The sequence below is a fragment of the Canis aureus genome, chromosome 12 (genome assembly GCF_053574225.1).
Source record: "Canis aureus isolate CA01 chromosome 12, VMU_Caureus_v.1.0, whole genome shotgun sequence".
Taxonomy (NCBI): Eukaryota; Metazoa; Chordata; class Mammalia; order Carnivora; family Canidae; genus Canis; species Canis aureus.
In genome coordinates this window covers 53,166,268-53,194,050 of record NC_135622.1, presented here as the reverse complement: position 1 = coordinate 53,194,050, position 27,783 = coordinate 53,166,268, and the positions used below count along the sequence as shown (strand labels likewise).

Here is a 27,783-nt window from a genome sequence, read left to right as displayed (position 1 = left end):
AAATGAGTGCTCTTCTCTGAGCCTCACTTAACATTTTGTAAGAGGGAGATGATAATTCTTGCCCAACCCACCTCTCAGACCTGTCATGTTCCCGAGCATCCTGGGTAAACTACTGTGAGGTAAACCACTGTCTTCTTTATGACTCTCTCTGGAGCAGACCCACTCTGTGGGCAAGAGGTGTGTTGTTCTCTGTCCTCAGCACAGGGCCTGGCACACGGTAAGCAGGTCCTTTGTGGGTCTGGGGTGAATAAAGCTGTAAATCTCTTACATCTTAGCCAGAATAGCCTTTTCTAATGCATGTGGACCTTAACTGGAGTCTTCCTTCCCTATTGATTCTTTAAATAATAAAGATGGTTTCTTCTCAGGGCGACTTGGTAGCTTAATGGGTTAAGTGTCTGCCTTTGGGTCAGGTCATGATCTGGGTCCTGGAATGAAGCCCTGGATTGGGGTCCCTGTTCAGTAGGGAGCCTGCTTCTCCCTCTGCCTCTCTCTCCCAGTCCCTATGCCCCCCTACTCCCAGCTCATACTCTCTCTTCTCTCTCAAATAAATAAATTTTTTTTTAAAAGACCCTTTCTTTCCTAGGATGGGAGTCTCTTTATCTATCCACAAGATGCTTCATTAAAGCCAACTTTGTTTGCAAAACAAATTTATGGCTTTTTCTGTAACAGCTACGTGAACCCTGCAGCCCTCAATCTGGGATGGGGTTTCTTCTTTTTTGCAGCTCAATGTTTACAAGTAATACTCTCTTCTGATCCATACCAGCAGTTGAGGAAGGGTCCTTTGTAGCTTCCGGAATCACAGTATCTCGGACTGTCAGCTCCAGAAGGGCCCTTGCGGGTTCTATATTCCTATTCCTACTCCCCAATTGTAGAGGAGGGTCTGCTGCGGAGCAGGAGGGAACTTGTTTGAGCTCATAGAGCAGAGCCAGTCTTGGAGCTGTGTCTCTTTCCCTTAACTCGATGGAAATGGCTACTGTCCAGGACCTCTGGACAGAGCTAGTGGTTGCCTCTGGAGACCTTGGGTCACCGAGCTGAGCCCTGAGGGGGAGTCATCATTTTTTTTTTTTTTTAAAGATTCTGTTTCTTTATTCATGAGAGACACACAGAGAGAGGTGGAGACATAGGCAGAGCAGAGGGGGAAGCAGGCTCCCTGTGGGGAACCTGATGTGGGACTCAATCCCAGGATTCCAGGATCACGACCTGAACCAAAGGCAGATGGTCAACCACTGAGCCACCCAGGTACTCCAGGGAGTCATCCTCTGATGGGTTCCCAGCTCTGCCAAGACTTTTGCAAGTGCTCTTTGGTATAGCACTCTGCGTAGACCCTCCAGAGAGGGATGCGCGCTGTGGGTGTTTCCTTGGCCCGGCTCGTGGTCACGGCAGGTGGTGGCTGGAGTGGCCCTGCCCTGGTGTGCTGTGCAGAATGTGTGAAGGGACTCTCCTTCTCCCCAGCCATAAACTCACAGGGCCGTGGGAGAGGATTGGGTGTCCTGGAGGTTAAGCCTGAGAACAGTGGTGGATTGATGGCCACAAGAGCAGTCCCAAATGGCCTGGGCCGTACCTGGATCTGGAACATGTAGGGGTTATGGGCTGCAATCAGAGATTAGTCAAATTCCCAGCTGGCGTCTCTGAGTGGGGAGTGGAAAGGCCTGTGACTTCCTTCCTCCTTCGCTAAAACAGGCCTGCAGAATGAGGCCCTTGCGCTGTAATTATATGGAGGCAGGAAACAAATAGCTAAGACCTGTCTCTGAGTGAGGAAGGAAGGAAAACATCCAGGGCTCTGGGGATCCTTTATCTTTGGCTCTTGAGGCGCTGGAATAATAGGAACTGCTATCTACTTGCAAATCTTTGCCAACCCTGGTGAAGGACATATTATTAGCCCTGGTCCACAGATAAAGGGTAGTGAGTTACCCGTGGCTGCAGCGCTAGTAGATGGTGTCATGGAGCTGGGAGTGAGTGACACTTGTGGCTGACAGCAGTCCCTGTCAGGGTCACTCTCCCTCAGCTTTATGTGGCCCGGGTGCTTTCTCTTATTAGCTCAGGGGGGGCCGCTGACCATTGCACAGGATACCCGACCAAGGAGGCCACGGTCCAGTGGATGCTTTCCTTGACACCTTGTGTACCCAGCTCGAGTCTGCACCAACCCAGAGGAAGGGCACTTCCTCCTCTGCAGAAAGCTTCTGTCTGTTCTGAAGCCTGTCCCCGTGGGGCCCACACCCGCCCTGTAGGGGTGCCTTTTCTAGTTCACACAAAGGTTCTGAATTGGCCAGCGATGGCCCCATGTTAGCTGTGGTCTGTATAACTTCTCTAGGCCTCAGTTTTTCCTCTTGAGAAGTGGGAATCTTTCTCCGTCTGCTGTGAGCTCTTGGGGGAAGCAGGACTATCTCTACCAGACCCAGCACAGAGTCAGCGGTGGGCTGCTGCATGAGCTTCTTGGTCTATTTGCAACCTGGCAGGTGGCAAGGCGATGCATCCCTGGAATTCTTCTCTCCAGGGGGCTCATGGTGTTTCCCACTGGTCATTCCAGTTCCTGAGTTGGGTCTCAGTAAATGCAGGCCGTCCCTGCTGGACTGTGGGGCAGGAGGAGATGACCCTGGCCCTCCCCACAGGGCTTCCTGTGACCACCAGAAGAGAGAAGGCTGTGCGTGTGTGTGTGTGTGTGTGTGTGTGTGTGTGTGTGTGGTGTCTCTGGCTTAGACATGGGCCAGGGGGCAGAGACGGAACAGCCAGCACCTCTTTCCCCTCTGAGTGTGAGTCTGCAAGGAGAGCGAGAGAGCCCAGCCCTGTCCCCCGGCCTCCACCTCAGTCACCTACGCCAACTGAGCCTTTGGTATACACCCTTCCCTTTTGCAGATGCAATTGCTTCCCTGTTCTTCCCGGCTGATTCCTCTTGTCAGGGTGCCCCCTGTCTCCTCTGGCAAGCACCCCTGGACCGCAGCAGGTGGGCGGAGCTGCTGCCCACGTCCAAGCCCATAGCATCCACTGCAGGGCTGTGTGCGTAGTAGGTGCTCTCGTTCTGTTTCCTGAAGAAGGGGGTGAGGGTTGACCTTGCGGTGCCCCCTGTGGGCTTCAGGACCTGGCCTGGTTCCCCCTTCCCTGTGGGGAGCTTCTGCTTGCTGGGCCGGGAGGTCTGATGGTCTGGGCTTCTCCGCAGGCCCAGGCCCAGGCCCATTAAGCTGCCATCTTCTCTCACCTCGTTATCACCTTGGCCTGGGGAAGCCTCCGGGGATGCAGGGAGCCCCAGAGAGTTCAGAGGTTCCCCCGGGGCCCTCCCACCCCAAGACAGAAAGCCAGCACCAGAGGGAGGGTCTTCTTTGTGGTTTGAGGAAGGCCTTCCTTCCCCAGCTCAGTAAACACAGGCCCGGGGAGCAGGGGGAGCTGGAGCCAGGCCCGAGGCGCCCTCCCAGAGCCCCGGCCTTTATCTCCCGGGCAGATAAGAGCCCGGGCTTGGCTCTGTGCTGGGCGAAGGGGAGCAGGAGCCATAAAGCAGGGCGGGCCAACAGTTTAGGACGGGGTCCTGGGGAGCCAGGGCTTTGAACTCTGCCCTCCGAGGGGAGGAGGCCTTTATGGCCCGGGGCTCTGGGGCTGCTGGGACAGCAGGGCCATTAGGGCAGGAATGAGGCCCCTCGCTGGCCCCTTGGCACCCTGACTGCAGGGTGAGACAACAGAGCCCCCCCCCCCCCCCCCAGGTGGGACCGGCTGCGGAAACGGGGCTCCATCGCTTTATTGACTTGTAAACGACACCATTAAGAGGAAGCCCTCACCTTGGCTGGAAACAGCTGTGCGAGTGGCTGTAAATCTGGCGGGGGTGGGGCAGGCCTTCCTGGGGCAGGGGGTGCAGGGGCGGTGCCCCCTCCCGGCTGAGGCTGAGCCCTGGGACTGTGGTTGCCAGCCTCCATGGGGTGGGGGCTTTTAGTGGCACCGTGATTGGCTAAAGCAGTATTTCCACCAAAAAGGGAGAAAAGCATTCCCGGAAATCTTGGAGTTAGTAGTAACCCAAAGTTACTCACGTTTGCAAAGTGAGCCCAGAGACAGGGGGGACATTGAGAAGCCCAGGACAACAGAACGTCTGCGTCTGGTGAGGGGAGGGACCGAGGGTCAAGCCCATCTGGGCTTCCACGGACAAGTCCATGAGCAGTTCTCACATAAAAAATAAGCACAATAACACCCTTCAAAGGGTGGCCGCCATAATCCAATGAGATGATAGAAGAACACCTTGCCCATGCATGGAGGAGCTTGAGAAATGAATTCTCTTTCTTCTTTGAGAACAAAATAAAATGGAAATTTGGGCTCTTGGTTGGTTCTTTTTTGGGGGGGAGGGTGAGGGGGGATCTTTGTGCTTCCGTGGAGTTAGGTAACATCGCAAAACCCAAGACAAGACCGCTAGCTGCCTCAGGGCAGGGACAGTCCTGCCTGGTTCAGTTTTGTTTGTGTGGTTGCCTAATAAGGAGCTTGGTGTGGAGTCCTGAGGATGTGTTCAATAAATGTTTGGTTAATAAATAAAAGAGGGAAGGAAGGCAGGAGAGAAGGAATGGAAGGCGGGAGGAGAGAGGGAGGGAAATAAGGTCATTTTCTTTTGGATCAAGTCTAGTAGTTGGAACCAAGAGGAAAGGAGGAAGTAGTATTTGCTGATTCCCACTGAGAGCCAATACATTATAAAACTCAGTTCTCACAGCCACCAGGAAGACCCTGAGGATAATTACCCAAGTCGTGCCATTTACTTATTAACCAATAAGTAAATTTGCATTATGGGCACGTTATTTATTCGGGGTAGGGGGCGGGGTGCGGGATACCTTCTGGGTGCCCCTGTGTTCTCGGCTCTGATGGTGAGATTTAAATGAGATAATATGCCTAAAGCTGTTAACACAGTTATTGGCAAACAGTAAATGCTCAACAAATGTTGGATATTATTATACTTCGGGATGGAGAAACTGGCAGTTAAGTAACTTGGCGAACTCACAGAGCTGAGAAGTGTCATAGCCCGGATTCCCACTTTGCTTCTGAAGCTCACACTCTGGGTTCCGCCAGGTTCTGGAGCTGTTGAAACACTGTCACGGGGGATGGGGGGGGGGGCGGTTCACGGAATCCCACAGCTGGATGGTTTCAAAATCAATTATCCAATGGCACTTCAGTGGAGATACGGCTTATATGCTCAGCTCCTGAAGAGTTCACGGGGCCCTGGGGATCCTTATCTCTGCCTGAGGACTACCTTCATGCATTAATGAGCAAACAAACAAGTAAATAAATAAACAAACACGAGCAAAAGGGAGACCTGGATGTTAGGCAAACATTTACAGAGTGCTTGCCAGGGCCTGGCCTGAGCTGGGAGCTGCAGAGAGCCCCACACTCAGATCCCCGTGGCATTGCCTGGAAGACAGAAAGTCCCCTTCAGAAAGTCCCTGGGGCACCCTGGGACTCTGCACCCCAGAGATGCCTTCTCTCTCTGGGCATCAGTTTCTCATCCGTGTGACAAGGACACAGGATGACATGTGGCATTTCACATCATCTGTAATTCTTTAATGATTCACAGTGAAAGAGATCTCAACCCAGGAATTACCAGGGTGCCTCTGTGTCTGAGATTCCAGTCTGATTTTTTTTTTTTTTTTTGCAGTGGCTTGGGTACTTTATTTATTTAATTAAAAAAATGTTTTTATTTAAATTCAATTAGCCAACATAGAGTACATCATTAGTTTCAGATGTAGTGTTCAATAATTTATCCCTTGGGTATAACACCCAGGGCTCATGAGTACTTTAAATGATTTGGTGGGGGGGTGGGTGGGGATTGTCAAATGCAGATACAGCTCCTACTATGCACAAGACACCTTTCTAAGTGTTTACAAACATTAACTCATTCAATCCTCATCTCTGTGCCCCGAGAAAGTCAAGTTTATTCTCCTTTCCCTTTTACAGGTGAAGCGAGGCCCAGACTTTGGAGGCTTTGGATCTGGGCAGCCTGGCCCCAGAGTTGGCCACGCTTTGCTGTCTCCTCTCAAAACTGATCCAAGCAGAATGGGTTTCAATTTCCCAAAGGACCCGCGATCGTCCAAGGAGGGATGGAATAAAGGAGGTAAAGATGGAAGCAGAGAAGAAAGAAGGTTAATGGGTCGCAAACAGAGACCTGTTGGAGAGACCCTTGAGGGTCTCAGGATCTTGGCTCTCTTTTGATTCGTGTAAAAAGGAGGACGTCTGAGCACCTTCGCTGGAATTGGCCCTCCAGGACTCACCCTCGCTCCCCAGTGACTTCCAGACCTTTCAGTGAAGGATTCTGTGCGCCCCTCCTGGATTCCTGGGACTAGGCTGGCAGAGACTGACACCCGGGGCCGTCGAGTCCCGTTCTGGGTCCCAGTTTGGTAGAGGAAACTTGGAGAGGCAGGGCTTCCGATGGCCCTGCAGGAGCCTGGGCCTACCTGCCACATTCCATTCTTCAGGTCTTAAAAGCCTCCTATTCTTTTACAAATCACTGGTTCAGGCCTAAATTATCCAGATAATTGAGCCGCCTGGCCCGTCACTTTGTTGGCATAGACACCATTTATGTGTAATCTGAGAATATTCTATCTGCTGCCGAGTTTCTTCCAAAGGCATTATTTCTAACCTTCTTTAAGAACAAATTTCCGGTTGCCATGGAGATCATTTTTAGGCTAATTTTATCGGGCGCAGGAGCCAGGGCTGGAAGCAGCTCTCGCACGTTTCTCAAGTTGTCTACTCTGGAGAGTCCTGGGGTTGTCTTTGTCCAAGAGGCTCCCCGACCCCAACGTCCTTTGAACCAGACAAGTCCGGTGATAATCACGTTTTGGTTCAGAATGTTAAAAGCCCTGACATCAATTGTCTAGGTATTTTTGATTCGTTTTAATGGGAAAACACTTCAAGATGTGTGTGTGTTGGGGGGGAGGGGGGAGTCTCAGTTTTATAAATACGTGCTTTCTGAAACCTGCTTGTGAACAAACTGTTAAAATGAGAGCTTTCCGAGCTAGAAAAGACTAGAAAATTCAGAAAGCGTCAAAGGCATTTCATAAGCACCAAACCTGGCCCCCGCTGAGGTGCGCGAGGGGAAGCCGAGGAATAGGACATGAAATCTGCCTCCAGGAAGTTGCAATCTGGTGAGAATTGAATTGCTTTAGAGCTGGGAGGGCCCCTCAAGGATCATGCCTGTTAATAGGCTCATTTTACAAGTTGGGAAATTAATCCAAACGCTCAGGGCTGGTGCTCGGGAGAGTTTAAAAACCAAGGTCTCTTGGCTCCCAGTCACTGGGGTAGAGTTTGTGTAAGCTGGACCACACCTCTCCCGGAGGCTCCCACCTGCCGCTCTGCTCCCTGCTGTCCTCACCTCACCTTGTTCGTTCAGGTACTGCTCTCTGGAACACACTCTTACCCTTTCGGACTTTTTTTTTTCTTGCTTTCCTTCAAGGTTTGTCTCGAAAGGTCCCCTTCCCTGGGATTCTCTGGGCCTGCTCTCTTCTGGAACCCCTGGCTCTGCGGCAATCGCGTGTGCGTGTGTGTGTGTGTGTGTGTGTGTGTGTGTGGTCTTGCCCAGTGGACATCGGGCCCCTTGAGGTTGGTGTTCCATTCATCCCCTGCATTACGGTGTCTAGGACAGGACCTGGCGTGGAGGGGGCACTCGATGAGTGTTTGAATGAATCCATAATCCTAAAAGTCAACATGTAAGAACCTACTGTGCACCAGGCAGTGTATTCATGTGTCAACTCTGTTTTAGTTTGCTCGGGCTGCTATGACAAAATGCCACCGACTGGTGGCTGATAGCCAGCAGGAATTAATTGCTCACAGTTCTAGAGGCTGGAAGAGTGAGATCACGCTGCCCCCACGCTCAGGTGAAGGCACTCTTCTGGGCTGCAGAGTGCTGACCTCGGGTTATGTCCTCCCGTGGTGGAAGGTGCCAGGGGACTCTGGAGAGGGTGCTAATCTCACTCAAGACGGCTCCCGTCTTCAAGCACCTCCCAAAGCCCCCACCTCCTCCTACCAACATCTTTGGGAGTTAGGATGTCAACACAGACAACCAGACCATGGCAGACTCACTTGGTACTGTCACTGATCCTAGGAGGCCCTCTTTGGCTGTGGAGGCCCCCGGGGAACTGCAGAACCACCCAGCTGGAGGGTGCTGGAGTCAGGGTCTGATTGGGTCCCTGGTGCTTTCACCCCTAGCAGCTACGTTGGGTGCCTTCCAGATCCATGCGCCATCCAGTGCTATAGGTACAAACCTCATTTTGTAGCTAAGGAACCAGACACCTAATGAATGATAAAATGACTCTCCCAAGGTCACACAAGCATCCGGCTGTGGAATTGGGATTCGAAGCTGAGAAGTCTGGCTTTGAAGCTGCTGCTTTTGTGAAGTCTCCAGACCGCGCTTAAATTTAAGCATAAAACAACACGGCGCTGACCATAGGTTATTTAGAGGTAGCTCCTCTCAGGAGATTTTTTTCATTTTCTCTTATAATCCCTACTTTAAATACTTCAATTCACAGCTGGTTCCTACCCCAAGGCTTTTCTGTTCTTTGCGTGTCTGAGACACATAACAAGTGTGGGTGTGGGGTGGGGGTCAGAGGGGAATGTGCCTAGAACTGAGATTCTGAGCACATGTCTCTTGATTCTGTTACTGCTATTGAAATAATACCTTTAGCTTGATCCTTAACCTGAACTTTTCAATCAAAGGCATAAATGTAAAGGACCCGAATTATCTGCACTGGACAGATGAAGATGCTGCCCCCCCTCCCCCCCCCCCCCCGTCTGCGTAAGGGCTCCGCATGAAGGCCTGACAATCATGTGCCTGGGCAATGTGTGATGCTCTTTTAAATTGCCTTTCTTCCTCACCGGAGGTTTGGGAAAGTCTTCTAGCTTGGATGTGGAAAGCTGACTGGTGGTACTGGCAGTGCGGGTCTTGCGGCTGATGCCACCCTCTCCTTGGGACTCCGCTCATTGAGGTCTGGCTGGTCACCAATGTGTGGCAACAGTGGCTTCAGAAAGGAACTGGCTGTCAGGCTCCTCCTGTGTTGTTACCCTTCCCATGTGCATGGATAGCTGCAAACTAAGGAAATATTGACATGCTGATGGCCTTGGCCGCAGGAGCTCAGAGCTACACTGTCCAGCGAGTCTCCCTGGTAAGCCCTTGCTTTGTCCCCTGATGGGCCTGCCATTTGCTCCGGCCTTTAGCTCTCTTTGGGCTCCTCGAAACCCATTAGTGTATTCCTTCTAATCATCATGCTCACCATGCACACTGCTGACCAGAGTCCTTTCTGAGCAAATGTCCCTGACCCCACCCTCTTGCATCACACGAACAGGTTTGTAGGAACGGGTGTAGGTCCAGCTGAGCCAGGAGACAGCTAATGGTCACGATGATAGGTTATCAGGGCATTGCTGCAGACCACACAGACAGCTGCCCAGAACTTAACTGCTGTCTGCTTTGCTCCCTAAACAGTCACCGTGACCTCCCCCCAGCTGTTCTGACATTCCATTCTCAAGGCCTAAGGAATGCTCGGTGGCCAAGCTAGATGTTACCTCGTTGGCTGGATTCTTAGTACACGAAATGAAAACGGGATCCGTGGGGCAGAGTCATGTCTGAGGCAGGACCGGCAAAAGCAAGGGGGAGGCAGGGCAGGGGCAGTGTGGGAAGAGAAAGGACATTCTGAAGGGGACTGCATCATGAAGGCCCAGGACAAAGGAAGCAAATGTTTAGAGGCAGCTACTTATAATAGTCAGGGACTCTCTAAATAGGCTTTTTTTTTTTTTTTTTTTTTTTTACTCTTTCGGGAACCCGAGTTGGTAGGCATTCTCATTCCCAGTTAGCAGGTGAATAAAGTGAGGCGCAGGCGGGCTGCCACCTGGCTAAAAGTGACAGAACTAGCTAAGTCTGGTTCCGGAGCCCAGCTCCTATCCACTGCACCAGCCCATCAGAATCAGCCCTTAAACAAGGTTCACATTCCGAGTTGTTCATTATACAGGGAAAGAGCTTCGGAGGCCTGTTGAGGTTGATTTGCATAATTCATTTTTAGAACATTAATTAGCCGGGATGTGTAATAGTTCTTGTGCCAATTTGTGTTTCAATTTCAAATGCAAATACAAATTAGCAAATGTTATTCCTGTGGCACCTTAAGGATGAAACATTTGCTGCTTGTAGTGAGTATTAATCTTTACATTTCTGAAACTATGACTGATAGAAGCGATAATATCCTTTAATTTGCAGGATTGGGGGAAAAACTAGTCTGCTGGGTAAGAAGCAATTTTTTTTTAGCAAAAGGAAAAAGCATGTTAGGCATCCATCCATCCATCTATCCATCCATTCATCTATACATCCATCCATCTATTCATCCATCTATCCATCCATCCATCCACGCGTCCATCTATGCATCCATCCATCCGTCTATCTATGCATCCATCCATCTATCCGTCTATCTATGCATCCATCCATGCATCCATACATCCATTAAATACCACTGAACATGAACTAAGTGTCAGACTTTGCTGTAGGAGACAGAGGTGGCTCCAGGGAGCTCACACACATAGTGGGATAGAGTCATGTCACGAAACAAGGACACTAAATTGGGATAAGCTTTAGAAGAGAGCTAAACTTTCAGGTGGTGGAACAGAAAGGCCAGAAGTGCCCAGGAACGGTTCCCAAGGAATGGGACACTGAGCAAGCTGACTCTTGAAGCGGTGGGGGGACGAAGCCAGGGAGAAGTGGGTTGTCAGTGGTGGCCATGAGACCACCATGAGAGACAACTTTCACGTGAGATCCGGCATGCTTGGGGGACTCCAAGCCTTTCTGCTCAGCCCGAACATACGCTCACTTGCAGCTATGAGAGCAGGGGGAAGACGATGGGCAGCCTTGTCTGCAGGCTGCATTGTTTGGAATTCAATCTGCAGATCTTTGAGAGCCATTGACCGAAGGAACTGGTGGGATTGACATTTCAGAAAGCTCATTCTGAAGCCCATGTGGAGAATGTGAGAAGGAGACTGTAGACATGGCGTTAAGAGATGATTGGAACAACCCTGCAGAAGAGACGTGCTGACCACGGCAGCTGCAGGGGAAGTGGAGAGGAGGGGACATCATAAAGAGATATTTCAGGAATATCTGAATCTCTGGGGAGGCAATGTGGGCTTAAGAGCATAAGCTTCAAATCCACTTGTTCTCTTTCCATCCTGGCTCTGACCTTGGGGAGCTCCCATAGTGCTCTCTGCTGGCTGTCTCATATTGCCCTGGAAAATATACCAAGTTTAAGAAAATATACCAAATCTAGAAAGGAAGTGAACCTCCAGCATCATGTTGAGGATGGCATGCTGGGGAGGTTGCTGAGAGAATATTGTGTTTTGATCTCAATACCAGCCACTCAGTCATTGAAACATCACCACAGGTGAGGCCACCTTTCCCTGTGGACTCTGAAGTCGAGTGAGGGGATTCTCCACAGACGGTGATTGTCTGCCTTCTAAGGGCGTATATCCGAATCTGTAACCTGTGAATAAGTCTCTAGAAAGCCAGACTGGAATACCTGTTGATCAAATGTAGCAGTGAGTAGTGGCATTTGACGAGCCGATGTCACATTCCTGTGGGATTCTCGGTAGGGACGACCCTCAAAAAAATGAGTGGACCCAATAAAAATGACTTCAACTTGAACCTACAAGTATTCACTTCCCATTTAATTTTCGTAAAGTGATGGGAAGGGCTGAGGGTTCTGATCTCTGGGACTCCGTTTACCCGGCTGACTAAGGAGGTTAGGTGAGATGACTTTTTTAAGGCCCAGTTCCACTCTTTATACAATTTCTTTGAGTCATTTCCTGTGAATATCCTAAATCTCTCAGCCCCTAATGACTGATGTATTATATTACGGAGGTCATTTTGCATTCCAGGGTTTCCTCCAGAGAGAAGGACAGGGTGCTTCTACAGAGAAAAATTTCCCAGGGGATTTGATAAATCCAGATTCTGACATTTATCTAAGGTCATCTCAACTGACCTGTTCTAACTTTGAGAATTCCACTCTTTCCCCCTCAATGTCCTAAGAACATCCCGGCAAGGCTGTGAATTCGATTTACATTGTAATTCTGCGACTTGTAGACATAAACTTTGGGCCTGACTCAACCTGGAGGATATGAGAAATTGGCAATTCTTTTAGGGCTGACACGGAGGTTTTCCAGTTTTCAGATTCTACCTTAAGCTAAATATTCAAACTTGGGTCTTGACCTTCTCTTCAGGTAAACTCTCCTGTGGAGTCAGAGATAGCACCTCCCCATCACACCAGTTCTCGTAATCATTCTGTCCAACACTACCAGTGACTTCATCTCTGGAAACGTTGCTTTCAATGCCCAAGTCGTCACAGACAATTGCAGATAATAACTTAAGTAACTTGTCCTTGTGCTAGTTGCCATCTACTAGTACCTTCTTCTTCTTTTTATTTTTTTTTTAAAGATTTTATTTATTTATTCATGAGAGACACAGAGAAAGAGGCAGAGACACAGGCAGAGGGAGAAGCAGGTTTCCTTCGGGGAGCCCAATGCAGGACTCGATCCCAGGACCCTGGGATCATGACCTAAGCCAAAGGCAGATGCTCAACCACTGAGCCACCCAGGGGCCCCTACTAGTACTTTCTAGAACGTTGTCTACTCGCACATGATTTTGACCAAATACCCAGATAACTCATTTCAGGTTGCCAGTTTGGAGAGTTGGTTGCGCAGAGTCTATGCCTGTGTAGCTAACCTGCTGGTGTGGCTGCTGGTACTATGGCAAAAGCCCTGCTTGTAGGGAGTTGGGAGAGGGGAGCCTACTGTCAATGACAGCATGGGATCTTGAGAGGCCACCCTAATGCCTGCTGCTGTACTGTTCCTCTAGAGTCAGAGCACTCAGGCTCCATGCCACCCGATGGCTGACGTGCTGCTGCCACTCCTGGTGCCAGAGCCCATGGGCATCGTGCTGCCCGCACATCCCTTACCAACCTGTCATTCCCGACGGAGCTGTGTTACCTGAGCAGAAACCCTGGAGCCCACGTCTGTCTGCCGCTTCTCTTGCTGTTGCTAGAAGCAAAAGTAGGAAAAACAAAGTGGCTTCTCTTTTCCTCCTGCCTTTCAATCTCCTGGCAGTGCCTCTCATTGGCAGAACCAAATCCGAAGCCATCTGGCAAGGGAATCTGGGCTTGCATATAGTTTCCAGGCTTGCAGCCTCCTGCAATTCAGAACGGGGGGGGGGGGGGGGGGACAAAGTGGGAATGAAGCTGTTAGCAATCAGTAAAATGGTTGGTGCATATATTATCACCAGACAAGTGATTAGGCACAAAATCGAATTGAAACAAATCGAACCTCCATGGCAACAATGGCCCTAACTATTTCCTTCCTGTATCCATGCAATGCAACCGTCCAGCTTCTTTCCTTAAGAAGTGGGGGTCTAGTTCCCCACCTTTGGAATCTAAGCTTGCTTTGTGATTTGCGTCAGCCAATAAAATATAGCAGAAGTGATCATATGCCTGTTCCGAGCCTAAGCCTCAGAAGGCCTGTATGCTTCCACTTACTATCTTTGAATCCCGTCTCCAGGATTAAGTCCAGGTTAGTTGGTAGGAGGTTAAGAGGCTACATGAGCAGAGATCAGTTGTGTCAATGGAGGCCTCTCTAGACCAGTTAGCCCTAGTCAATTTGGCAGCTAACCATGGGCACAGGAGTGGAGTCAGCTAAAAATAACCAGTTGCAGCCCCTCAGACAATTCTAGACTTGTGACTTTGAGTCACTAAGTTTTGGATGGTTTGTTATGCAATAAGAATTAACCAATACATCTGCTCCCAAGAGTGCAAAATCTAGCAAGGCAGTGACGCACACGCATGGAATGGAAGCAAATGCTAGAGCATCAGTGACTGTACAGTATGCCATGTCCAAAACTTTCAAGGGGAGGGCCGATCCTGTGGACTGATTTTTCATGGAGTCATCCAGTAAGAGATGAGACTTGAACTGGGCATTGAAAAATAAGCAATGTTTCGGTTGTCCCCAAGGCAGCCGAATATTTAAAACAATGGTCATGCCAACTGAACACAACTGAATATAAAGATGTCTGGCGTAGAGAGTGATGATTTTGAAGTCACCACTACCTTCTCTTTCACTACGTGAATATTCTTTGGCCTGTAACAGAGTCCTGGCCTTAAAATTAGCCATATTAGCACACATGTGTATATTTTTATACAAGGTAAACTGCTGTCAATATTTTTCTTTCTTTTTTTTTTTTTTTTTTTGGTTAATATTTTTCTAACTAGGACACTCACATACAGGTATTGAAGAAAAGTTGGAATTTCTCGAGAAGAAAATTTTCTCTCCTAAGCTGTAATCCTACGAGCAGATACAGTCACTGTTCCTGCTTTCCAGTCTTTTAAAATATATTATCTGCAGGGCTGATATGCAGTGGTAGGTATGATTTTGTGCGGCTCTTCTCAGCGTTTCTTTTAAAGTAAATATTTTCTCATTTATCACATTGTCTTAAAAATGTAATTCGAAGTGACTTTGTACATTTCATCTGAAAGTACTGTTATTTATTTAATTTCCCCCATGTTGCTGGGCATTTTATATAGCTTACTATTTTGCGCAATCCTAAGTAGCTCCGTGAGAGCCACCGTTCTATGTGAAACACATTCTGATTATTTCCTTAAGATCGCTTGCTAGAGGTGGACCAAAGTTTATACATTCTTTTTTTAATTATTTTTTTAAGTTTATACATTCTTTTAATTAATTAATTAATTAATTAAAAAAAAGTTTATACATTCTTAAAGCGACTTGGTTTGTATTGCCAGATGTCTTCTTTTCCCAGAAAGGGTGTCCTAACTTTTTCTCTTTTATAAATGAAGGATGACTGCTCTTTCCTGCGTCAAGGATCATCTTACGCATACCTTTTTGCTATTTTAATAAATGCAAATTGATAACCCGTTGTTGCTTTAATTAACATTTCCTTGAGTTTGAGAGAGATTAGACATTTTTCATGCAGTTATTGCCTCTTTGTTCCCCTTTTCCCGTGAACTGACTGTTCATGGTCTAGAGAATTGATATTGACATCAAAGTCCTTTTGTGGTTGTCCAGCTGCTCCTCGCCTCCCATGAGATATGGGCTGTGCAGTAGGAAAGCTGTCACCTCCTATAAAAATGTCTATAGGATGGGCTGCCACACACGGCCATTGCTGCAGCTGTCACCTGGGTGGCATTGCCAGGGATCTGCTATACACAGTCCTTCCTACAGAATGACATGGAATCTCAGATCTGAGGCTCCACTGCATGCAGTTGCCTCCGGGGTCCTGCACTTTATGGTCTTCTGCCCCCCGGGGGTTGTGTGCTCCAAATGGTAGAAGCATGTCGAGAGTTTTCAATGTCCCAGTGATACAAGGACCTGCTGTGGCCAAGAGGGAAGTGGGCGCCATAAGGCTGTGCTGCTTGGGTGGTTTTCAGGGCGACTGTAGGCTGCTTGGCCTGAACCGTCCCCTTTCATCTCTGGCTCCATGGTGTGAGATGCTGAAGGCTCTGGGAGAGAGCTTTCGAGCCTCATTACCCACCCAGAGTACCATGCAATTCCTCAGTAAGCCACCTGTTATTGTCAAAAGAAGACCCAGATTTGTGCGTACTTACTGGAGGCGATACATCTATTGTGGGTCAGACAGAGAGAGAGCTTGGTCACTTGAGTGATGAAGGTAGCGCGGAGATTTGCTTTCTGCTGTCCTGTACCCCATGACATTTGGAACTCCCTTTTATTACAGCATTTATCACCCTATGGTGTAATTATCCATTTACTCAAATGCTTCTGTCTCTAGACCTCTACTTCTGCACGGGAATGGACAGCATCTTGTTAATTTCTGTATTTCCGATGCTCCCCACAGGTGCTGGCACATAGTAGATGCTCAGTAAATATTTGCGGAATCAAAGGAATGTTATCATTTGGACTGTGTGCGAAAGAAAACCTTATAAAATCTTCTATAAGTAGCTTATTTGTTAACAAAGCCCCCCAAAGCAAGTAGTGACAGATAATCCTGGTGCCCTGATGGCTGCAGACTCTCCGCCTGGTGCTCTTTCTCTTACACAGACTGAACTCCTCAGCCAAAGGCCACTGCTACCAATGGGCCATGACAGTGTCTGGCAGTTGGAAAAGGAGACCAGGATTCACTGATCCTTGCCCAACCCTTATAACCAAGAATTTTTAAAATCTGGTATAGTGTTATGGGTTCAATGATGCTGCTCAGAAGGATATGTTGAAGCCCTTAGCGCCAGCACATCAGAGCGTGGCCTTATTTGGAAACGGAGTCACTGCAGATGTCATTGGGTAAATCGAGGCCTCTATTCCATACATGATGAGTATCTTTATGAGAAGAGGAAAGTGTGGGGGCCGCCCACGCAAGATGGAGGTAGAGATTGGAGTCGCATTGCCAAAGCCAAGGAAGACCTGGGACTGGCAGAAGCCGGAAGGGGCAAGGAAGGATCCCCCCCTTCTAGAGGCTTCAGAGGGAGCATGGCCAGCTAACATCTTGGATTTGGACTTCTGGCCTCAGAACTGAGTCAGTGATCTCTGTACCCGCTCTGTGGGCCTTGGCTGGGCAGTCCCAGGGGGCTAACATGTGTGTGTGGTCCAGCCCGCCCTCCTAAGGCAGTGAGGGCCGTGTGAGCCACTGTACAACAGAAGCACACGCACCGACACTTTTCTCCAGCACTGACCTAGTTTCTGAGAAATGATCAATAAACCCCGGGCAAGTCTACAGCCTGCAACGCGTCTGCATCTGCCCTGGCTTTGCACTTCACTTCCCTCGTGTGGGCCAGCCCGAGAGCTGGCTTGTCAGCCGGAGCTTGCTTTCTCTCATCCAACCAAGTGTGTGGGGGTCTGGCGTTGTCCTCGCTGCCCTGGTTTTGTGTGGGTCACTGCGGGGACCTTCTTGGGCTCCTGGAAGGCGGAGGTCCCAGCCTTGCCTCTTGGGGCAGAAACACAACCAGCTGTCCGTCCAAACCGGATGTTTTAGACAGTGGACTGGAGGTGGTGCCTGAGGTCTGACACAGAGGCAGTGTCCCCAAAAGGAAGGGGGCTCGAATCAGAAGTCCCGGCTCCTGGATCCTGTTGTGTTCCTCACCAAGGGACTTTGGACAGGTCACTCCTCTCTGGGCCTCAGGCTCTCCATGGATGGAGCTGGTCACAATCTGTGCCCGGTCAGTGTTCTAGAGGCGGGGTCCTGGTGGGGGACAGTCTATCCGGTGTGTCGGGGCAGCGTGGGAATACCTGGAGCCAGGTCCAGAGGCCTGAGAGAGGGAGAAGCAGAGCATCTGGTGTCGCCCAGAAATAAGTGAAGAAGAGAGAAACCCGGCACTTGATTTCTTAGTGAACTTTCTTCTAAAGGACACGCTGCAGATCAGAAGACCCTAATTGGAACAGCAGCAGGCGGTGCAGTCTTGGGGTAACTCCCTCAACCCCTCTGGGTCTTGTTTGCCCAGTGAGCGCCCCCCCCCCGGGGGGGGCGGGCAGGTTATTCCTCTAAGTCTTCTTGTCTTCTGGGTCCCCTTTCCCCGTCAGCAGAGCCTCTAATGGCTTTGGCATCTCTGCGGCCCATTTCCTGGAGGGCGTGAATTATTTAGTGGATGCACACAGCTGCCCGCGGGCCCAGGCGGCCGCCTCCGTGCAGGCCGGGGTCGCAGGCTGCCGGGGGCCCGCCCGGGCCGCTCCCTGCTCTGCGGAGCCACCTCGGCCACCTCCAGCCCATGGCGCCCTCCCGCTGGGGCTGTCCCCAGGCCTCCTTTGCCCCCCCCCCCCCCCCCCGCCGGCTGCCCTCTGAGCCCTGGGTCCCTCCCTTAGAAGGAAGTTTGGCCTCTTAATGGCCATGAATAATCGATGAGCTCTCAGGGAAGGGGTTCTGATGAGAGACACTCCTCCCCATTAGTGACCCTGGCCTGACCCCTCCGCTGCCCCCTCGGCACCCCGTCCCTGGCCCTGCGCACAGGCCCCACTCTGGGTGCGGATGGGAGGCCCCAAGGGCAGGTGGGCTGCTCCCCCCACCCGAAGACAGTGCAGGGCGGTTGCCCCCAGGGACATGTGTGCAAATAGCCCCCCCCCCCGCCCCCGCAGTTGTTCTTGACCTTGCGGGGGGGGGGGGGGGGGGGCGGGCAGAGAAAGAGTACCAGGCATAGGTCCTTTGGAGGGTTTGGGGAAGCTGTGGAGGCTGGCCCCGGGGAACTGCTCACATGCACACACACTTGGCTAGCCATCTGGGTTGGTCCTCAGGGGGTCCCTGTCTTCCCTGCTAGTGGCCGATCCTAACTGGGGTGAAACCCACGTTCTGAATTCAGCTGCCTGCCTGTCTGCTGGAAACTGTTCCTCCTCTAGAGGCCTCACCTCTGCCTCTGCCTCCGCCCTTCCAGTGTCTTCTCGGGGGGGCCCCCAGGGTGAGCTGAGGCCCAGGCCCCCTGGCCTTCCCTTCTCTGGCATTACAGTGTCATCGTTGTCTCGTTGGTCTTCTCCATGAGCACAGCGACCACTCTGTCCTCTGCGACCTCTCAGGTGTTCGGCACCATGCTTGGCACACAGTGGGGACTCAGTGTCTGTTCAATGGCATTCCTGGTACTGTAAGTAGGTTATAAACAGGATTTCCATTATCCCATAAATGTCCATGTATCCTGTAAATCCTCAAGTCACTGGGTGATTCTTGCTTTTTTTTTAAGAGGGAGAGAGGGCACACATGAGTAGGGGAGGGAGGGGCGGAGGGGCACAGGGAGAGAGAACCTTAAGCAGGCTTCATGCCCACTGCAGAGCCCGATGTGTGTCTCGTTCTCATGACCCTAAGATCAAGACCTGAGCTGAATGCAAGGGTCAGCTGCTGAACCCACTGAATCGGTGCCCCAATTCTGGCTTTTTTACAGGAGCAGGAGAACAGATACTAGACCTAGTGTTTTCACCAATCAAGGCAGGATTAAATCATGGTTAAAGGAGATGGAAGATGTTTGTCAGGTGGATTTATGATTTACCAAAGATTTGGGCCAACAGTTTAAGGATTTAAACCTGCCTGGGGGCAGAGTAGGGGACAGGAATGAGAAAGGGGGTCACTCCTTGTTAAACACCTGCCATGAACCAGGAATGGTGCTGGGCACTTTATTTATCAGGTTATTCATTTCTCGTATGGCTCCCGGCATTAAGTACTTTTAATATTTGTTTGTGGAAGATGAACCTGAGGCTCAGAGTGGTCACACAGCCTGCCTGGGTTCACAATGGTCACAGGGAAAGTTGGGGCAGGGGCTCTATTTTAGCAGGTGATGGGTGCTGAGGACTTTGAAAGTCCTAGCCACAGGCTCACATGGTGGTGAGGAGGGTGATGCTTACGGAGGTGAAGTGACTTAGTCAAGGTCACATGTCCGGGGAACGCCTGGATGGCTCAGAGGCAGCAGGGTGGCAGGGCGGATGGTTCAATGGAACTGCAATCCAGCTCTCCCGTGACTTGTGAGGGCCTGAGGGCAGCTTAGCTGGGGGGAAGGTGGGGAGGAGGAAAGAGTTGGGAGGTGTCCTTGCCAAAAGGCTATGTCCCGGGGAGCACACTGTCATCAAGGTAAGAACAATATTTTTGAATCTCAAAGCACCTTAGTATCCACTATCTCCTTTGCTCCCCCCAAAAGCCCCACAGCATAGGCCCTATCATGCCCATTTTGCAGATGAAGCATCTGAGTCTCCACAATTTTGTGACTTGCTTGGGGTCACACTGCTAGTGGGTTGTGGAGCTGGGTTCCCCATCTAACCAGCTTCTGGATGTTTGCACTCAGGGTCAACCCTTGACCATCCAGGCCTGCGACTTGGTTGTTCTTTGATTTCCAGCAGGCACCATGAACATTTTTTCCAGATGGAGGGGCTGCCCCTTCTCTCTGTAAACTCAGCCGACCAAGGAGAATTCTCCTCTGGCAAGCTCAGAGGCCCTGCTGGGAGTCCTGCAAAGGAGACACTGATTTCCTCGCTGGTCACAAGGAGCCCGTGGGACCTGAGCTGGTTGCTCTGGGTCTGGATGACGGTATCTGGAAATGTCTCGCCAGCTCCCTGCATCACACCGAGGCCTGGCATCAGCCAGTCAGAGAGGAAAACGTGTTCAAGTCACTCGTCCCTCACACAGTATGTCACCCACCTTGCAACCCAGTTGAAAAACTGCACAGACAGTATTTGTCTCTGGCCTGTCTTTTCTCACTTCCTCTCTGCTGCTTGATCTAACCGGAGTTAAGTTCGGAGGATAAGTGACTAATAGATTCTTCTATCTTTTGATTCACTCTTTTCACCAGTTGCCAACGAGACTGCTTTTGGTGTTACTAAAAGGTGAGTCACAGAGGCTTGGAAGCCTACAAAGGTAGGAGGCTGACCGATGAGACCACCGTACACACAGAGCTGGGCATCTAATGAGAATCTGAGGCTCAGACCTCTGCCCAAAGTCCCATGAGGAGCCATGGAGGGGAGAGGGAGGAAGGGTTAGGGCTCACACCATGTTCTCATGAGGGCACCACACCCTCGCTGCTTGATGCTGTGCTCGGGCAAGGCCCGCATCTACTTCCTTGCCTCTCTGACTCCTCTTCCCTGCCTTGGGTCAGGACTTCATTGGCTCTTGCTGGTCGCCTTTCTCCCCAGCCCACCCACCATCTGGCCTCCAGAAGTGTGACCCTACCAGCCTCCTGCTGAAGCCCCCCATAAGGCCTCTAATTGACCAGGAATACACTTGTGGGTGGGGCATTCGAAGCTTCTCACGAGGCCCCTGCTGGCCTTTCCAGCCTTAAAATAGCAACTAACATTTGCAAGATTAATGCACTTTATGAAAGAAGATTTCACATATGTTAACCCCAGCAGCTTATCACACTTCTTGTTTTCTAGCCAGTCGGTCTAGGCACCGCTCTCTGAAAATCTTTCATGTGTTCCAGACTTTCGGCATTTCTTCCTGAGCCTTCTTCTCCCTGGAATATATTTTCCCTCTGTTCTGTTTTTCCCCTCCTTCAATGCCCTTCCTAAAAACCACCTCCCCCAGGAAGTACTCCAGGATCTCTCTGCCAGACCAGAATCCACCCTCGAATTTCCACAGTATCACAGAATGCCAAGTTTTTGGAGGTGAGGATAGATGTTGAAGACATTCCTTTCCCCTGCAAGATCCAGAAAGGTTTATTTAAAAACACCCACTAAATGACATTGAATTAATTACTATCAATCAGCCGATACCATTGCCTTCTGAATGAATACCAGTTGGGCTGGATTATTATTATTAGCCTGAGACTATAAAACATAATGGAAAGAAAGAGAACGCTTTCTGGCCAAAAGAAGATGGCAGAGACGTGCCCATTGGATGTGCCCCGGTGGGGGAGAGGGTGCGCACACTCTATTTGAACCAAGAAGGGCAGTACCCAGTCTCCACACTCTGCAGGGCCAACCCTGTCTCTCCCCCAAGAATCTCCTAGAATATCCATTACCCCACATCTTCCCCCCCCCCCATTAAAAGGCACACTAGTGCCCAGTGTACCTAGAAGCAGCAGGGGGTCACTGGGACAATAATAAGGAGGCTGGAAGGAACAGTCGCCAAAGGGTAGCCCTCAGTTATGGATGCTCTGTTTTGCTCCTCTGCCATCTGTGTTCTTTTTCCCTTTCTTGCTAATCACAGAGATGGTCCTTGACATACGTTTGGCATCCTATGTGCCAGAAATGACAGTGTTTAAAAGGTAGAGAAAGCAGTGAGAGAAGAGGAAAGATGAAGAGTGTGGGGCGTGTTTGCACACATGCGCTCGGGAGTGCATGCACACACATGTGCACGAGCCTGCTTGCACACACACGCTCCAGAACCAGTGCTCTGCGGTCACATGCAGGCTGTCTCAGCAGATCACAGTGCCGGGCAGGAGCAAGCAGGGAAGATGAAGCACTGCAGTGAGGCGTGAACGCAAGGCTAGGCCGCTGGGGCTTTGTGCACAGCACAGTGCGCTCCTCGGGGTGTAGACTGTAAGGGTAGATGTGGGCAAGCCACTCACTGGACGCACACCCCTTCAAGGAGCCAGGGTCCTGGCAGGTCTCCGCATCTTGGACCATCAAGCTCGGTGTGTCTGTCTATTGGCCCAACCTGCTTCTGCCCAGTTTGGGGTGTGCAGCAATGCCCTACTGGTCTCCAGAACACTGGACTGGGCAGACTGTGTCCTGGCTTTCTGCGCCATGAGGACCCCCGTGAGGAGACTCTGGGCACCTGCATGCAGAAACATGAAAGGCAAAGCCCCCAGAAAGGCATTCTGTCCTTGTCATGCCCACAGGTCCCATGTGAGCCTCTGCTCTGAACTGTGCATGAGCTGCAATTGGTGTGTAGGGGCCACTGGTGTTAGTGGGGTTGTGGTGTGGGGACTCCTCTCTCTCTGTCTTCACGCATCTCCTTCATTCAGGTCCCTGCTGAGCTGTCACTTCCTCAGAGATCCTCCCTGTCTCTCCAACCAGTAGCCCCTCTCACCTTACTTTATCTTAAAATCGTTAAAAATTCTATCTCCAGAACTGACATCTTCAACATCAGAATCAAGGTGTCCCGATGTCAGCTCCTGGGTGGGCCCCCAGAATCGAGAGCAGTACCTGACACTCGGTGGATCCAGGATGACAAATCATTATTCCATATTGTCACTTACACTTTCTGCATCTAATTCCCAAGGCAAAGTAGGATATAGGCGGCACTACCCCCTTCCTACAGAGGAGAGGAATTTGAGGCTCAGCCAAGTTAGGTAACTTGCTCAAAGCCATGTAGCTGATACCTAGTTGATTGGATTGAACACCCAAATTCCAGAAGATGACTTTCTCTTGAAACGTGCCCTCTGGTTTATGGGGTATGGGGAGATGGAGTGATGGGAAAGAAGTTCTGGATCAGAGGAGCCTGGGAACGAGGGGAGAGAGCCAGCTTCACTCACTGGGATGAGCTGGGGCCCGGAGACAAAGGAACTGGTTAGAGACTCATCCTTCTCCCAACATGCGGTGTCACCTAGGTCAGGCCTTTGGCCTCCCAGGGCTTCCAGCTTCTCATCTATGCAGAAGCCAGGATTAGATCTGTGGTTCTCAGGGTGTTTTCTGCAACTCTAGATGTTCTTGAGGTCTCCTGAGGAAGTGGGGGTCCTCAGCACCCCTGCCTGTGAGGACCACCGCCTGAGCTGAAAAGGGCATGTTGGCACAAAGAGAGTGGCCTCGGGTGGGGAGGTCCTGGTTCATGGGGCCAGGGCACCAGAGCCCCAGTCCGGTGAGGCTTCTCACTAACAGTGAGGCCGGGAGTCCTCACCTGGCCCGGCGAAATGGAGCTGACCATCACGGTGAATGTGCCAGGAAGGGGGAGGGCTGGCACTCGCAGCAGGTGTCTTAGCAGGGGTGGGGCAGGGCCACTGCGAGGGAGCCACCGGACAGGCCTGGTCTGGGCTGGAGGAGAGGGCTCAGGGGACCAAGGGCCCCTGCTGGCCTGTGGGAGACCCTGTGGGTCTGTCTTCCTGCCTATAAAATGGGAATTATTATTCCTGCTGTGCCTTCCTCATGGGCCCGTGAGGATCTGAAGAGACAACTTCCAGGAGATGGTGCATTGGCTTCACGGGGGCTGGAGGTGCGATACCAGCCAGACCTCCCTCTCAGCCTGGCTCCACCGCTCCCCGGCTGGGTGACGCACAGCCCCATGGCCTCAGACGTAAGAGGGGGGATGATGGATATAACAGTCACCCCTTAGGAGGTTGTGGCCCCCACTCATTCCACCATACTCTGTATGCAGGAGCTGCATGTATGTGTGTGTATTCACATCACCCTCCCAGCACCACTATGGATTCGGAGCGATTAACATTTCCATTTGGCACATGGGGAAACTGAGTCACGGAGAGGTTAAGTAACTTGATGCACAGCTAGGAAGGAGGGGTGGGCTGGGAGTCAGACTGGGCAGTCCAGCTAAGCGTGGCACTGTCTCACCGGGGGCTTGGGGTAAGTGCAAGGAGAGAAGGCGTGTAGGCCCCCAAGCACTGTCGAGGTTCATACATCTGGTTGCCTTTCTGCTCCTGCTGCTGACTTTGCTGGGGAGATAGGGCTCATTTTAGAAAAGCGTGGACCTCTAAAGGCATGGCTGGTGACCCGATTGCCCAAATTCCGTGCTGGCTTCTCTCAAACCATTTTTTTTCACACTGATATCTTTCTTTTCAGCTTTGGGAAAATCGTAACTCTTTCAAAACAGATGGATCAAGAAATTGAGTGTCTCCTTCCACCCGGCCTCTTCCACGTGGCACTTGAAGACCCCAGAGGAAGGAAGAACACGTGAGCAAGCACAGCAGCGACCACGTTGCCTGGCTTGCTGTGTGCACATGGCGGTCCCTTATGAGCTCCATGGGTCTGCAGACGTGACTTTCTTACGCAGTAGGGTGGGTGTTCTATTCCTCCCTCATTGTTTCCCCTGCTCACCCTTGGAGTGGGGTCCTTAGCATGGTAACTCACCCATACGATTCAATGAAAGGGGTTCCATATTAGTAAAAATATGAATTCTAGATGCTTCTCTCTGGAAGGTTTGGAAGATTAGAGCCCATTCCCAAGACTGGGACAAGGCAGGTGAGCAGCTGGGGCACATCTAGGATGTACTACCTCTACTGAGAAGGATGTCACCTTGGATTTGTACCCTATGTGCCTTTCTGGTCTTCCCCTGGTTCCTGGTTGTGGGTTCTGGTGCATGCTGGTCATGAGGAGCTGTAGTCATCTCTCAGGATGGAGGCAACACTGAAGATCTCTGTGGCCCTGACTTCAGAGAGATCTAGGAGGTGGTGCCTGGCCAGGAATGACTGAGGGTCAAGACACAAAAGGCTGTCTGTGTGTAGGCCATTGGGTGACTAGGGGACAGGGCACTGCATGTATATGGGACCCTGGCTCTGTGGGTTTGGGATCGGCCCATAAATCTTCCTGGCGATGTTTAATGTCTGCATCACTTTCAGACTTTTCAGGACATCATGGAAGGGTCACGAAGATGAAATGACACAAAGTTAAATCAAGGGACATGAAATAAAATAAAACAAAATTAAAGAAAAATCCAAGCCACTTTTGGCCCCAACAGACCCTCTGCAATGATAGCCTTGGCTCCATGCGGGCCAGGTGGTTCTGTAGGGTTGGGGTCTTCACACCCGGCTCCACAGAGCATCATTTAGGGACTTCGTGAGAGCTCCTCAGTGGCGGAGGGGATGAGAGAGAGGAAGAGAAGGTAAAACTCCTGATCAAACCAGAAATCCTTTGTTTTATTAAGTTTTGTCCAATTAGAATCAGAACATTTGATTTAATTTTTCATAGGCTAAAATACAGTTTGAAAATCACTGTCTTAAGAGCTATTTTATTCATTTCTTTTGAGGACACTTCTTGGTCTACAAATCATCTATCTCCCCTTTATCCCTCTGTTCTATTGAGGACAAATGACTGTTTTCCCACGACATGAGATCGTGGAGGCCAGGCTGTCACAGTCAAATGCTTGACTGTCTCTGGGACAACAAGAGGGAAATAAATAAGAAATCTCGTATTGGGGTAGTGAGGTACATCAGAGCCAGCTCACTCCCTACTACTAGAAGGTTGCCTCCCACTCCAGCTCCCTGCCCCCTGGGTACTGTCTCGGTGCCTCCCCAGGAGTTCTTCTGGACTCAAAATAAGGCCCTGAGAAGATGAGACCTGGAAAATTTTGAACTAAGTGGAAAGCAGTGCCCTCTGCTTTGCACACAAGACATGGATTCTGCATCAGAGTGTGTGAGGCCCACCTCTTCCTTGGGGGGATGCCATGGGGATCTCCACTTCCTTCGGGACAGACCCTTCCTGTCCATAGGCCAATGGCCTTAGAGACCTCTACGGGGTGTTCCTTGGAATACAACCCAACCACGTCCACTTTCAAGTAGGGTGTTTCTTTTACTAGTTAATCATCACCGGGGTGACCATAAATTCTGATTTGCCTGGGACAGTCCTATTTTATGCCTGTTGCCCTGGTGTAATTATTAATAGCTCTCTTTTCACTCCCAAAGTGTCCTATTTTGGGTGATAAATTATATGGTCACCCTAATTATCATTTTTACGATCAGAGTGCTTCCTGACCCTCAATGCTCAGCTGCCACTTACCCCCCTCCAGGAAGCCCTCCTGCCATGCTAACTCAAGCTGATCTTCCCTTCCAGGCAAAGTGCTTTGGGGCTCCTCCATCTCACCCTACCATGTAGGTTACTAGTCTTTCCTCTACCTTACTCATCCAGTAAGTCCTGCATGCCCACCGACAATGAGACAGAGCATTCCAGACCATGGCAACACAGGAGGAGCCCCACACAGAGAAATAATAAGTGTATATATATATATATATATATATATATATATATATATATATATATATATAATGTTCCCTGATAGACTAAGACTATGGAAAAAAGTAGGGCTGGGTTGGGGTGCAAGCGGAAAGTGATGGGAATTTGTTTGTCCTGGTTTATATGGGATGGGCAAAGCCTTCTCTGATAAGGTGATATTTGAACAGAAGCCTGAAGGAGGTGGGGAGTGACCCCAGTGGGGAGAAAGCATTTCAGACTAAAGGAGCCACGTGTATTAAAAAAAATCCTAAAAAGGGTGGAATAGCAAGGATGCCTATGTGTTGATGTCAGTGCCAGGAGGGTGGTAAGCGTGCACATAGATTAGGAGTCCCCGAGGGCCCTTTTTTCCCTCTGTTCTCCCCACGCTCTGGCTTGATAGTAAAGCTCACTCACGTCTTGATAACCTTGGTGGATGAGGAGTGGCGGCATCACACATCGACTGGCTCTTTTGGTCATTGTGGCTCTGAGTCAAAGCTTCATGGACAGCCCAGCCCCAGCCTTGCCAGTGTGATGAGACCGCTGACATTTTGTTATGGGTTTATTGAGGTTTCCCAATCATCTGAGCCCCAAGCCACGCTCCCTCCGACTGTCACCGACCGCCCCAGACTCCAGAGGGGCTGCGTGGTACCTCTCTGTCATCCAGTCTGCTCTGGAGACCTGGACTGGGGCAGATCTCAGGGGAATGTCCTCTTCACTTGATACCATTCTGTATAATTTCATAAAGGCATTTGCCAGACCGAGCATCCAGAAGGTGAGGAGCGTGACCTGCTCCTTGAGAGAGGCTTCCTATTACGTGCTTGCTCCAGGCTATTCCATTTGTTCATACTGCATTCTTATTTTGAAGTGTATTTAAGTAGATACGCTCTGGACGATACAGATTTTGCAGCCAGACAGAGCTCGTCGGCACCGGGGATCATCAGCAACAACTGGACAGGAGTGACCGGTGTGAACTTCTGTGACCGCGCTCACCCTGGGCTTTGACCCACCATTCCTCCTTTCGCTTTCCTCCTAGATTAATTTTTCACATTAGTAAACCAGTTTGAATCTTTCAGAAGTGTTCTGGGTCTTAAATTAATCCTTAAGCAAATAACTTTTCCAGACATCTTCATATATAAATAAGTTTTGAGCAGCTGTTGTGTGAAAAGGGGCGTGTTGGGATGGGGGGAGATGGGGAAGTGGCCACCAAGTGTTGCAGAGTCCCTGCCCTTCCCTGCCTTTCTGCTGCTGCAGCCCGCACTCGATCTGCCCGGTGGTTTCTCATGGGTCAAATCTCAGCGAACGCGGACATTCTATCAAACGAAGAAAGTGACCCCCAAATTCCATCATCCTAAAGGATTAATTATTTGCATAATTTACTTTGTTCATAACAGTGCTGGGCCTCGTACCTACCGAGAGGAAATAGGTTTTTAAAAAAGAAGATGGTTGGGTTGTCATTACTTCACCACGTCTGTGTTGGTGTCTTTGTCTTGAATGTAATTAAGAGCCTTGGTGTGAGTT

General features: G+C 50.4%; 2 long non-coding RNA genes across 3 annotated transcripts; both read left to right on the top strand.

Annotated features, from left to right (window-relative positions):
• The first annotated feature begins 156 nt into the window (after nucleotides 1–156).
• LOC144281210 (uncharacterized) lies at nucleotides 157–17,965 on the top strand. Of its 2 annotated transcripts, XR_013349716.1 has the most exons (5): nucleotides 157–217; nucleotides 5,911–7,342; nucleotides 8,271–8,409; nucleotides 8,665–14,379; nucleotides 15,833–17,965. It is a non-coding gene; the product is annotated as an uncharacterized LOC144281210 (long non-coding RNA). The 2 variants fall into 2 exon arrangements; XR_013349717.1 differs by lacking the exon at nucleotides 15,833–17,965 and having other exon boundaries at nucleotides 8,271–14,894.
• A 134-nt stretch (nucleotides 17,966–18,099) lies between these two features.
• On the top strand, nucleotides 18,100–27,340 carry LOC144281209 (uncharacterized). Its single transcript, XR_013349715.1, has 2 exons — nucleotides 18,100–20,076; nucleotides 24,121–27,340. It is a non-coding gene; the product is annotated as an uncharacterized LOC144281209 (long non-coding RNA).
• Nucleotides 27,341–27,783: the final 443 nt, after the last annotated feature.